This window comes from Dendrobates tinctorius, unplaced genomic scaffold (genome assembly GCF_039654945.1).
Source record: "Dendrobates tinctorius isolate UK_male_01 unplaced genomic scaffold, ASM3965494v1 ptg000009l, whole genome shotgun sequence".
Lineage (NCBI taxonomy): Eukaryota > Metazoa > Chordata > Amphibia > Anura > Dendrobatidae > Dendrobates > Dendrobates tinctorius.
In genome coordinates, this window is record NW_027361677.1 from 10,833,998 (window position 1) to 10,848,560 (window position 14,563).

Genomic DNA, 14,563 nt, shown 5'->3' on the forward strand with positions numbered 1-14,563 from the left:
GCTCACCATCATCCAGTCTGTCTGGGATCACACGAAGAAACATAAGGATTTGCACAAAAGACAGAAGATCAGTGGTGAGTTCTCCAGGATGTTTGGAACAACCTTCCTGTCAATCTCCTTCAAAACCTAAGTGCAAGTGACAAGTGAAGAAACATAAGGATCACACAAAGAAACTTAAGGATTTGCACAATCGACAGAAGATCGGTGGTGAGTTCTCCAAGATGTTTGGAACAACCTTCCTGTCAATCTCCTTCAAAACCTAAGTGCAAGTGACAAGTGAAGAAACATAAGGATCACACAAAGAAACTTAAGGATTTGCACAATCGACAGAAGATCGGTGGTGAGTTCTCCAGGATGTTTGGAACAACCTTCCTGTCAATCTCCTTCAAAACCTAAGTGCAAGTGACAAGTGAAGAAACATAAGGATCACACAAAGAAACTTAAGGATTTGCACAATTGACAGAAGATCGGTGGTGAGTTCTCCAAGATGTTTGGAACAACCTTCCTGTCAATCTCCTTCAAAACCAAAGTGCAAGTGACAAGCGAACCTAGAAGAATTCATACTGTTTTGAAGTCAAAGGGCAGTCACAGCGAATATTGATGTGATACAGATTTCTCTTTTGTTCGTTCACCTTCTATTTTATTAATTGATAAAAAAACTGAAGTATTAGTAGTTTAAGTATAAGTATTTTTAATTTGCAGCACATTTTTACACACCTGACTAAAAACGTTGTACAGTGCCGTGAATAAATGTATATATGTGTACACACATAGCTAAATATCAATGCGTTAATCCGTAAGCAGGAGAGCTATACACTACACATAGCGTAGGGATGTCCTTGCTGTAGATAGGCACAAAACAAGTTTCGGTCATAAGTCAGATTCCTATCTGTCAGAACTCCTCTCATCATTAGGTGCTAGATCTTGGCAGGCAGTTGAACAATGGTTTAGATTAAGGAAAGAATAGAATTATCCAGCGCTGTTATGCCTTAATGGGCGATGTTAGGCAATGTCAATGTTATTGTCTCACACAGACGAGACGCTTCGAGGGTTATTTTGAGCAAGTAACTGTCATTTACAAGTGGAAATTATACCAGATACACTTTCAGATCGTTCAGTAGTTTACTGACAAAGTGGGATTTGTAGGACATTGCAAGAATTAAAATTACATGGTTTCGTGACTTAGCAAATGCACTGACTGAAAGATATACAGTAAGTCATCACCTAGCAAATGGTATTTTAATATGATGCAAACTCCAAATATTTCAATACTTACTAAAAAATAGTTATATTATTTTTTCTGATAAGTTGGATGGAGTATGTTGGACGACTAGCAGGCACTACTGTACATGCCTTTGCACAGATTTTTTTTTTCATTGTTTATTTGCTTCCTTCCTAATAAAGAAATTAAGCAACTTTCTTTATGTTCTTCATTAAATATTTTCTATAATTTTGCTTCTGCAGTGTTAGTCCTTTTTTTCTAGCTGAGCTACCTGCAGTGACGTAACTAGAGTCCAATGGGCCCTTCTGCAAAATTTGAACCTGGGCCCTCATCTGTATGTTGGTCAGATGTATGGGTCTTTGTAGTGGTCTAGATCCTATGAAGACATGCGTGTTTGCCCACATATGTAATAATGTCCCCCTTCCTGGCTCAAACATGTAAAAGTCTCATCCATTCTGGCCCCTTCCTGGAATAATTTCCCCACATCCTGGGTTCTTTTCTACAATAATTTCTTTCCCCTTTTTTCATAACACCTTCTTTCCTGGGTTCCTTCCTATAATAATGTCCTCCATCCTGGGCAACTTCCAGTAATAATACCCCAACATGGACCCTTCCAGTAATAATGGATCCTTCCAGTAATAATGCCCCCATCCTGGGCCCTATCCTATAACAATGTCCTCCACAATACTGGGCCCCTTCCTTTAATAATGTCCTCCATCCTGGGCAACTTCCAGTAATAATGTCTCAACATGGACCCTTCCAGTAATAATGTCCCCCGTCTTGGGCCCACCCCCCATCCTGGGCCCCATCCTATAACAATGTCTCCTATCCTGGGACCCTTCCTATAATAATGTCCTTCATCCTGGGCAACTTCCAGTAATAATGTCCCAACATGGATCCTTCCAGCAACAATATCCCCTCTCCTGGGATCCTTTGGGGTATAATATCATTCATCCTGGTCCCTTACCTGGTATAATACCCCCCATCCTGGCATAAAGCTGTCCATCCTCGGCCCCTTTCATTCTTCTTCAGCACATTTTAAAAAGAAACACACAATTATTGTTATCTTTCCCTTCTCCAACAATGTGTGATGTCCTCCTTTATAACCGCCATAAAAGGCGGCAGCTGACATCTGAATACCGGCATGGGCCGTACATGACGTCGTTGCCATGCGCCGCTCATCACGGGCAAGCCAACGTCTGTTGTCGGCATCTGATTGGCCTGCAGCATGTACTTCAGTACAGCTAGCCTGCAGGTATCTATGCCGCAATCTATTTCATCTGAAATTGACGCTGGCATTGACATGCCCCCTCTCACGTGTCTGAATGTGGACACACCTGCGACCATGATCGTTAACTCCCCCCCAGGGATCTGCCATGGAGAGTGAAAAAAATATCTCAGGTAGGAAAGCGAAAACAAGCTTTCGATATGGAAAAAAGCAATTGAAGAGGAAATAAGTGCAGGATAGAAGCTGTACTGATAAATGAAAGAAAGTGAAGACTAGATACATGCACATAGCTCATATCCAGCCTATATTACTGGGAGAGATGCTCCCACAAAAGAAACATCAGAAACTTAGATTAGGCTTCAAGGTCTGTAAATGAGTCAAGGAATCAAGATTGCAGACTGAAATTTATTGCAATTTTAATAAGCAATGATAACCACTAACCCATGTCTTGGGTGTCCATAGTCTTTAAGTCTCATATATATGGCCATATTATGGCTTTGTTTTGTATGCAGTACACCTAGAGGTGCACAGGACCTTCACTGTGCCTCTGGCATACACCTCCAATATCATAAATCCTATACGGCATAACCTAAATAGGATGCTGTCTGTACAGCTCTATTCTAGAAATTACCACTAGTTTTTTTTTGTTGTCGGATTTCTTTTAAGTGTATTATAAAAAGTATAAAGCCTCATGTGGACTAGGAACCATGTGCAGCCATTGGAGAGCTTTAGTGCCGGTGAAGGGATATAAGAAAAATGTTCCATCTTTGGTGAGTTTTCAGATGAGTTTTTCTTTTCCTGATGCATTTCCTAAAGCAACTTTCAATATTTTTTGAGGAATTTTGGGTGAGTTTTTTTTTTATTATTGATTTTCGAAGACTCTTCACTTGCGAGTTCCTATTTTCAGAGCGGATTCTAACAAGATCCGCTTCCAAAAAAATTACACATTTTTTTTTCTTCCTTTGAAAATCTCCAGAAAGAAAATATAAAAGATAAAACCCCAATGACCCAAAGAAAATGTATGCACACATAGAGCATGTATACAATCTTCACCAGGACCACGGGAACCCAAGCCAACACTACAGACCGTGATGACATTTTCTAATCAGATTTTCCAATAAATGCCCTATAAAAAACTAAAATTACATGGTGACGAAAAGACAATTTGTATACGATATTGATCCGACGAAGGGAAACAAATTTTCCCGAAACGCGTTAGAGCTGCGAGAACACAATTAAAAGATATATTTTATTGCTTTCTCCCGAGAGTATGTAATTTACTCTCTCTCCAAGAATTGACAGCCCCGCATCGGACAAAGCGTTACTCGTTTGTATGTGCTAGAACAATATGTTTTGTCAAACAGGAATCCTTTAATTCTCCCAAATAACACTCGATGATGAAATTTAGCTAACTGGGAACATTATAAATCCTTGATCGTTGGTAGAAATTGAAATTGATTTATCGAAGTTGATGTAAGAAGTGGATAGAGTCAGAAAGGTTAACCATAATCAGATGACGTTCACTCTATCCAAAGATTTGGGTCTTCAAACGCTCTTCAATAAAAATGTACAAATTTTGACATAGCTTCTTGTAAAGACAGAAATGTAGTTTAGCCAGACTCATAATTTCACGTTTAGCTCTTTCATACAACACAATGGACGGGTAATATATGGTGATATATCGTCCTTGATCTCCCTAACTCTTTCTATGTTTTCTGATATTTAGAAGACTCAAGGTGAAATTACGATGCACTTTACTACCAGTGACAGAATCCAGATACCAAATGAACGGAATGACAATATAGGATATTGATGTATCTGAGTGGCTCCAAGCGGATGAAGTACTCATCTTCGCAATAGATTCCAATATTACACCTCTATGAACCATTCTAGTATTCTCATCGCTATTTTCTCAGTAATAGTCTCCAAATTTCTATCTTTCCATTTCATCTTTTCTTGTATAAATGCAATGTCATTTATTAGAAGTTCACAAAGAAATTCCAAAACTCTTTACAATGTAGTTTTTTGTTCAACAGGAAAATGCAAATTAGTCAATTATCTGTGTTGTATTTCAGAGTAAAGGCCCTGCCTCACATCGCGAGATCGCTAATGCGTCACCGATTTTGTGGCGCAACAGCGATCTCGCTACATGTGACACATAGCGGCGACCGGCCCCCCTGCTGGATATCGCTGATCGTGTTCGAATGTCCTGGGCCACTTTTTCATCGTCGGCGTCCCGCTGGCTAGGATGCATCGATGTGTTTGACGCCGACGAGCGACCTCGTTGGCGGCGCAGAACTCAGGGACGCAGGCGGGAGTCGTTCAGAATAGCTGCTGAGTGACAACGCACCAGCGATCTTTACCAGGTCGTATCATTGTCAGGATCGCTGGTGCATCGTTGAAGAGATCTGCCTGTTTGACATCTTACTAGCGATCATTTAGCGATGCACCAGCGATCCCTACAGGTCGCATCGTTGTCAGGATCGCTGGTGCATCGCTATGTGAAACGGGACCCTTATTACTAAACCATTCCTACAGCCCACCATGTGGTTAGGTATGGTATTGCAATTAAAATATAGTATTTAAGGTAGTTTTGCTGCATCTTTTGTGCGTATTTTTTTGTTATTTTTTATGAAGCGCTACATTAATCAGGAACAGATGCAAAGATAGCAAATTCAGATGATTAATATGGCTAAACACATCCTGGATTAGTGCATATGCTTGGAGATGTCCCAGGTATATGTTTAAAGGGTTATTCCCAAAATAGTAGATAGTATGTTATGCCCTTTCCATATTATGGTTATTGCCAGATATCCTAACATTGGAACCTCCAGTGATCCCGAGCAGTGATGGATGAACTCAAACAATAAAGTTCAGGATCCGTACTGGCACCTAGTGTCCGAGTATGGACTCGAAAACGGACTTGTCACAGAAGTAATTGTTATCGTTTGGATTTGGCAGCCCAAACAAAGCTTGTTGAAAGGCTACAGCACAACCATTCAAATAAGCTCTTCTGTTGTAGGCACTTCCGGCCCCATCACTGCCATGCCAAATATTGGCATGGCTGTGATTGGCCCCCTCAGCATGTTAAAAAAAATTAATGAAAAAAAAATTAAAAAAAGACTTGGGGGTCTCTTCCATTTTTAAGAACAAGCACAGCTGTCTGCTTCATTTTGGCTGGTTATCAAAAGAAGAGGGGCCCCCGCATCATTTTTTTATTTATTTAAATAAATAAAAAAAAAAATACCTGGGGTCACCCTATTTCTCATAACCAGCTAAGGTAAAGCAGACAGCTGTAGACTGATATTCTCAGGCTTGGAAGGTCCATGGGGATTTAGCTCTCCACAGCTTGAAAAAATAAATCCACAGCCACCCCAGAAAACTAACCCACAAGTGAATAGTTAAAAAAACACAGACACAGGAAAAAAATAGTCTATTTGAATAAAGACACCCTTACACTCACTCGTTTTCCCATTTATTAATTATAAATAAATTTAGGAATGAATGAGAAGTAAACACACCAAAAACTATCTTTATTTGAAAAAGCTCTCCAACGATTTCCCACTTTCCCCATTTCTTAGGTTAACAGAGAGTCTCCCGTTATCCATAATATGAAGCTCCCACAACGATCCCAGTCTTCTTTGTCTAGTCTATGGAACTCAGTTCAGAGAATGGCGCTCCATGGACTGAAGCAGCTCCAACTACGAGTCTCGACCTGTGCTCCAAGAGACCTGGCTGCTGTGAACTGAGGTGATGTCAGTAAGGTTATTTCAGTTCACAGCGGCTGTTTCCCATGAAGGCAGCAATGCTATGAACTGAGATAACCTTACTGAGGTTACCTCAGTCCACAGCGGCCTGTTTTCAAAAGGACAGCGGGAGTGCTGGACAAATGAGTGGCAGCTCACTTCCTGTTCTCCGGTGCCTGTGGATAGCAGTAAAGCTACCGCTATGCACAGACTCCAGCGGATGAATACTCTCATCAGTGCCACCTGCTTTTGCTGCTATCAGTGAAAGTAGGAGATGTTTATTACAGCAGTAGTCATCAGCCAATGCCTGACCAGTAGTTACCTTGTCACTGCTGCTTACAGCTGCTTATTCACATGCTGTCTTCTTTGTGACAGCATGGGAACCTGCAGCGGTCCACAATACCCAGCTGCTATGTCCGGTGGTGACTTCAATAAGACTATCACTGATCAGAGCCTCTGTTTCCCACGCTATCACACAGAGGACAGCATAGGAACCGCCTCTTGTTTGGGTCTTCCATTCACTTGAATGGGGTTTGGGATCAAGTTCGGTTGTCATTCTGGCACCCAAAATGAACTTTTTTATAATGTTCAGGCAATCCTGACTGACCCGAACATCCATGGGTCCGCCCATCCCTAATACCGAGAACAATCCAATAAATTCAATCCAATACAAAAATCCATTCATCAATCATGGGGTAGATAATTTTACAAACCTTGTTGGTCACCGAATGGCTTGCCCAATGTCTCTTCAAAAGATGTAAAAGTGAGGAGTGTTATGGAGTTTTCTATCTTGTCATTAAAATATACCATTGGTTTTACAACAATTCACAGTTCACTTTGTGACTAGACATGGGTGGACACCTGGATGGTCGGGTCCGGCGGGTTCAATCGAACAGTTACAAAAAGTTTGGGTTCGGGTACCATAACAGTACCCGAACCCAAACCCAAATCTGGACCCAATATGAGGGGCCTAAACATCAAGTATTTGCCACATTGTCATGTACATGACAGAGCGGCAAACACCGCTTCTGATTGGCAGTGAAATCATCCCTGCAGGTCAGAGAGCCGCGGTTCCCATGCTGTCAAACGACAGCGTGAGCACTCAGCTGTGATCGGAGGTATAAAGTTTACCTATGGTCACTCGTGTCAGTGGATAAAACTACTACTCCCATCATCTCATCCGATGCCTGCTGCCGCTAATAACAGTGAGAGCAGGATCCGCTCATGGAAGTATTCATTAGCCAGCTCCTGCGTTGTAAATAAATAATTTTTAGAAAATAATGGCGTGGGTTCCCCTGGGTTGCCAGGCAAAACTCACAGCTGGGGGCTGCAACGCTCAGCTGTCAGCTTCAGCAAGGCTGGTTATCAAGAACAGAGGGGTCTCCATGTAGTAATTTTTAATTATTTAAATAAATAAAAAAAAAACAGTGTGGGGTCCCCCCATTTTGACAACCAGCCTTGCTAAAGCAAACATCTGGGGACTGGTATTCTCAGGCTGGTGAGGGACCATGGATATTCTTCGCCAGACTAAAAAAAAAAGAAAGAAAAACCCTCACGATGGATCACATCGTCAGAAAGAAGACGCAGAGATGCGCGTTGGGGTGGAAGCATCCACGGGACAGTTGATGACCACCCTCTCCACTCTTTAGCAGGTGTTATTCATCTAAGTATATATGGCAGCATGTTATTGTTCTACACTACGTCACTGCTTATCTTGATATACACCATGCTGTTTGTTTTGATGAGGTATTATATGCACAGGCACTTTATTTGAATAATTTCCTCTGATATACCTTCAATCTTCCTTCCATATTTGGGTCCTCTATCAACTTGAACTAATTTATTATTTTGTCATAGTTAGCAAGCACATATGCACTTTTTACAATCTTCCATTTATTACATTAATTCATTTTGCTCCTATTATCTTACTCCAGCAGGTGATCCCAGCTTGTCCCTTGTGTTTTGCGCCCGCTTCTTCCCTGGTTATTTGCTTCCACTTTGCACCTTATTTTAATGTATTCTTTGTAATTAATAAAGTTATCATTTTTCTTACTCTGGGCTTCAATAAATTTGGTATCTTTCTCCATTTCTCTGATAAAAAATTATTCCGAAAAAAACATTTTATTGATAATGTTATGGATTGATGTTGAACAGTATACATGAAAGGTGGGCCCTCAGAATCAAGTCCTCTGGTGGACCCAATGTTCTTCAGTCTGACACTGATTGGTGGCCAAAAATATTAGTCTAGGTCAGACAAAAACATTTTAATGATAATGCATTGGTTTTGTATACGTGAAAGGTGGGCCCTCAGAATCAAGTATTCTGGTGGACCCAATTTTTTTCAGTCTGACGCTATTAGTCTAGGTCAGAAAAAACATTTTAACGATATGCAATGGTTTTGTATGCATGAAATGTGGGCCCTCAGAATCAAGTCCTCTGGTGGACCCAATGTTCTTCAGTCTGACACTGATTGGGGCCATAAATATTAGTCTAGGTCAGAAAAACTTTTTAATGATACATGAAAGGTGACCCTCAGAATCAAGTCCTCTGGTGGATCTAATGTTCTACAGTTGACACTGATTGGGGGCCATAAATATTAGTCTAAGACAGAAAAAAAAACATTTTAATGATAATGCTTTGGCTTTGTATACATGAAAGGAGGGTCATCAGGATCAAGTCCTCTTGTGGGCCCAATGTTCTTCAGTCTACACTGATTAGGGGCCATAAATATTAGTCTAGGTCATAAAAAACATTTTAACGATAGCGTATTGGTTTTGTATACATGAAAGGTGGGTCATCAGCATCATGTCATCTCGAGGACCCAATGTTCTTCAGTCTGACCCTGATTGGGGCCATAAATATTAGTCTAGGTCAGAATAAACATTTTAATAATAATGCATTGGTTTTGTATACGTGAAAGGTGGGCCCTCAGAATCAAGTCCTCTGTTGGACCCAATGTTCTTCAGTCTAACACTGATTGGGGGCCTACGTCTTTGCTGACTGATCACCATATGCAGCCACATAAAGAAAACTGTAGGGCTGGATGCGGATCCATTTGCGGCCCTAGAGCCTCCCGCACATGGATGAGTCGTATTCAAGAGTCTTAAACCCAATATTACTTTATCTTAATTAAAATGGCTTTGATGTTAAAAAGTCATTCTATCTCTCCTGTGGAATGCATATATACATCTGATTTTTTTGGACCAATTTATTAAGCAATTTAATTCTTTCTTTCTTTTCTTATTATTCTTGAGTAGCAATGTTGTCATGAGTGTTCATCGAATGATCAGAATATTAAAGGACGTATTGGGTTGAACTTTGTGAAAAATCGCTTCTTCTTAGGGATAAGACTTTTTAATGGACTGCAGGCATTAGAGAGACCTTGTATTAGGCTTTGAAATTAATGGGTCACCGGGCAACATTTTAGTCTTCAGAGCCAGATAAGATTAATGCTTGCTTATATAGCAAATTCAATGGCTCATTTAATTTCATATGAATGTTTAAAGTTAAATTGCTTTTGGATTAATTCTAAACTCATTACTCATTTTAACGTCTGAAAGAAGTTTCATTTTTCTTTTCTTTTATTTAATCACGGCTTACATTTTTTTTTTTTCCGAGCCGAGAATTAAATAAAAAACATAATGCCTTTGAAGGGGAAAAAAAAAATAAAATAAAAAATATAAAAGAAAATACCGTTTTTTGTGATTCGACACGTAACTTTTCTTTTTCTTTCTAATCATAATATCAAGTTAAAAAAAAAAGTTTTAAAATAAGATAACTCTGGGAGGTAAGAAAAAAAAAGCACATCAAGACAAAAATAGTTAATTGCAGCTAAATAACAAAAACTAACGTTGTGTAGAAATCCGCACTTAACACCCCAATTTTTTTTTACTTTCCAATTTCAATAGCGTAGATAATTACTCCCTCTACGGGATAAATGATTAGCAGTCATTTACTTTGTGCGTATATTATAATTTCTGACACCTGCAGCACTTGAAAAATGTAGATACTGTTTTTTTTTGTTTTTTTTACGTGCATTAAGCATATTAAGAAATTTCTCTCTGTCAGTTTCATGACTATATCAACATTTTGGCTTGTCTTGTCCGAGTGATTTATTCATTAACTGAAGGGAGGCAAAAGACATCAACGTTTATATTCAGTGCCTTAATTAAGAAAGGAAGACTAATTCTGAGATGAAGTGTATAAAACATTTTTTTTTAAGCAAGACTGAATTTTAAGTAGTTTTTTTTTAAGCAGGACTTATTTAATTTTGCTTTGTCATCAATATAATACTGCGGACTAAGAATTCTTTAAAAAAATAGACATATTTTGGATAAATTAAACAAGACAGAGAGGAATAAAACCAAAAATCTATATAAATATATATAAAAATACTATATAAGTAATATAATAATGTATATTTATTTCCTCTCTATGATTGGATGGCAAACCATCTGGTAAAATATAGATAAAAACTAAAGGAATAGGTGGAGTAAAAAACCAGCAAGGTCAAAAAAATCCCCCTGACGAACGTGATATATACCGAAACGCACGTCGGGGTGCGTTTGACTGGCACATTGCGGGTATACATTGGCATCCAGGTACTTCTGCTGCTCAGCAGCATTATTGTTAGTTTTGCACTAGTGATTTATCACCTATGTTTATCTGTTATCAGGCCAGCTGCATTATTGTCAACCTAGCACCAGTGGTTTTTGCACTTTTTGCACCTTATTTTTGCACATTCATAGATTTTTTTTATTATATAATATATATTTATGATTTTTTTATTATTATTTTTTTCTTTTTACCGCTGTCCGACAGACCTTTACTTCCACTGATGCCATATCCCTTTTGGGACACCATGATTGTGTAATATTAGATTTTATTTAATCTTTAAGCATACTTATATTTAATTGTGGTGCTCCATTTTTATACCATTGTAACATATGTGCCTATGTTATGGTAAATTTATTTAATATATTTAAACACATTGTGTTGTTCATGTGCCATTGTAAAATAAAGGCTATATTATTTTATTTGTATTTTTTATATTTATTTTTTTCATTATTTAGGGATTTTTTTTGATCTTGCTGTTTTTTTGCTCCACCTATTCCTTTAGTTTTTATCTATATTTTGGATAAAGGAAAAAAAATGTGGATGGTGGGTACGCCCTGAGGAAGCAGCATGTAAGCTTAGAAATGCGTCAATGCATAAACCGGCAATTGCATGTTTGTGTATTCTGGATTTTACTACCTACACATCATCAGCGCGGACCATCCACATTTTCCTTCTTTTAGCCAGTCCGGATAACCTGTGGACCTTCATCAGCTGTAATCCTATGCCTTTAAACTGTTGTTTAAAACACAACTTTATCAGGTTAGCATAACCTTTTAAATTTCTTGTATTTTAATTCGGATAAGGCCTCTTTCACACTTCAGTTTTTTGCATCAGTTCAAATCCGCCAAAAAGGCAGACAAGCGGATCCGTTCTGAACGGATGGCACAGGATCCGTTTTCAGACGGATCCTGAAAATGAGGAAATTTAAAGGAAACAGAGAGAGAGAGAGAGAGAGAATTTTTTTTGTCCGGCACCCAGAAAGAATTTCGGGTTAAATTAGTGTCTGGAGGATCTGCCAGAAAAAAAAACGTTGCAAGCTCCGTTTTGAAATCTTTGAGGATGGTGACGGACAGCAACTTTTGGCGGATCCGCAAAAAAAAGGATGCAACGGACGACAATCCGTCACAATCCGCCAGTAATGGAAGTCAATGGGGAAAAAAACGGATCCTCAAAAGAAAATTGAGGATCCGTTTTTTTCAAAACCTGGCGGATTGTGACTGATTGTAAAAAACCGAAGTGTGAAAGAGGCCTAAGACTCTATTTTCGCTTTTTTTCTCTCAAGCTCTTGCTAATGGTTTATTTTTGTCAATTAACAAAAATACAAAATGAATGGGCAAAAATGGAATCTAAATCAAATCAATATTTAGTGTAACCTTCCTTCTCCCGTCACCTTTTACGCTCAAAACAGCATCAACTCTTTTAGGTACACTTGTACTTGCACGTAGTATTTTAAGGAACTCGGCAGGAAGGTTGTTCCAAACATCTTGGAGAACCAGGCACCGATCTATAAACATTGCTTATATGTTTATTAATCCGTCATTCTAATGACAGTATGAGACTATATATATCTATAATATAACGGGCTAAGCGTGACTCTGTCTAAAGCCTTTATAGACTGCGCAAGCGCAACACGCCTGCGCAGTCTGGCTCCAGACCGAATGAGGCATTCATCGGTGAGGAGTGTGTATGGTGCCGGAAATGGCGGGACGCGTACACACTGCATACCGCGATCTCGGGCGCCATACTTACATACTTACCTGACCGGGAGGAGCGTTGCCGCGGCGCTTCTCTTCGGCCTGAGACCGGGGCAGGAGTGTAGCCGGAATCGTGCATGCGCATAGCATGATCCGGCGCCATTTTACTGAAGACACATTTGCAGTGTGTCTTCAGCAATATGGCGCCGGACAGTGCTATGGGCATGCGTGTACTCCGGTACCAGACTCCTCCCCCGGCCTCCAGCAGAAGGTGACAGCGCTGGAGCACAGGAAAGAAGGGTGCAAACATTTTTTGCATGTGTGTAGTTTAATAGGGGTGAGGAGGACCGTGCATACCAGGAAAGGGGTGAGGGGGACCATGCATGCTAGGGAAGGGGGGCTGAGGGGACCATGCATACCACAAAAGGGGGGTGAGGGGACCATGCATACTACGAAAGGGGGGTGAGGGGACCACGCATACCAGGAAAGGGGGGTGAGGGGACCACGCATACCAGGAAAGGGGGTGAGGGGACCATGCATAGCACGAAAGGAGGGTGAGGGGACCATGCATAGCATGAAAGGGGGGTGAGGGGACCATGCAGTCCACAAAAGGAGGGTGAGGGGACCATGCAGACCAGGATTGGGGGGTAAGAAGACTATGCATGCCAGGATAGGGGGGTGAGAGGACCATGCATACCAGGATAGGGGGGATGAGAGGACCATGCATACCAGGATAGGGAGGATGAGAGGACCATGCATACCAGGATAGGGGGGTGAGAGGACCATGCATACCAGGATAAGGGGGGTGAGAGGACCATGCATACCAGGATAGGGGGGGTGAGAGGACCATGCATATCAGGATAGGGGGGTGAGAGGACCATGCATACCAGGATACGGGAGTGAGAGGACCATGCATACCAGGATAGGGGGGTGAGAGGACAATGCATACCAGGATTGTGGGGTGAGGGGGCCATGCATATCAGGATGAGGAATAGGGTGCCATGCTTACCAGAATTGGAGGGGTGAGGGTACCATGCATACCAGGATAGGGATGAGGGGTGCCATGCACACCAGGATAGGAGGGGGGCAGCAAATACCAGGATGGGAGACCATACACCAATAAAAATGCTCGCCACCTGGGTGTAGAACAGGCTCATAGCTAGTACTGTATGTATATATCAAAAGATTGATGATTGGAAATAAAAGGGTTACATGACCATTTTCTCCTCATCTGAGAGAAACAGTCTGATTATTCTGATCAGACTTTGATGAGAATTTGATCAGAGTGGCACCTGTTTTTCTTGGGCGTGGAGAGAAAAAAAAAAGGTCCTCCATCATCTTCATTCTGTTAATCCGTGAAAATCAACCATACTCGAATGCCATCTGAATGCAGACTGATTTTTTCCCGGACTCATAGACTTGCATTGCCGATTTTGATCTGACACTATCCGGTCCGGGCTTGTGCTGCAGGGGCGTGACTAAGTGTGTACCAGATTATTACTATAGCCTCTGATGGTGAAGATAGGTTTAGTCACCAGTAAACGCCAGGTACCACTGGTGTCCTTAGGACTGCAGCAGCTGGCTGGAAGGTTGGAGACATAGGTACGGGGTACAGGTGGTCGAGACAAAAGCATGATTAGATGGTCTGAGGTTGGGGCAGGCAACACACGTTCAGAGTTCGTAGCCGAGGTCAGGAATGGAGAGATCAGGATAAATGAGAGGGCAATCCGGGACAATAACAGGTGAGACAAAACAGGAAAAACCAAATACATTAGCTAGAGACAGAGTTACTAAGAACCTCAATTCAGGGGAGGAATGGAGGGTGGAGTCGCCAAATTTATCACTTGCTGGCAGGCTATAGGTTGGAGAGGCGATCTCTGCAGGACTGAATGAATACAAATTCCTTCAGAGTATGACTACACCCCCTATGACTGGTAGAGAGGCACCAGGCTGCTCAGAGCGATGGTCAGGTACTGAGAGGAGCAGAGCGGTGCTTAGGAGGTGTGCGAGTGGCCGGAATAACACTGGCATTCGGTTCAAAATCGGCCAAGTCATA

The 14,563-nt window shown here is 40.9% G+C and overlaps 1 long non-coding RNA gene across 1 annotated transcript in view; it reads right to left on the minus strand.

Moving 5' to 3' along the window:
* Window positions 1–372: 372 nt before the first annotated feature.
* The window catches only part of LOC141096282 (uncharacterized), a 352,604-nt gene continuing 338,413 nt past the window's right edge, over window positions 373–14,563 (minus strand). The window contains exon 3 of the long non-coding RNA XR_012233665.1: window positions 373–392. This is a non-coding gene — a long non-coding RNA (uncharacterized lncRNA). The remainder of the gene's footprint in view (window positions 393–14,563) is intronic.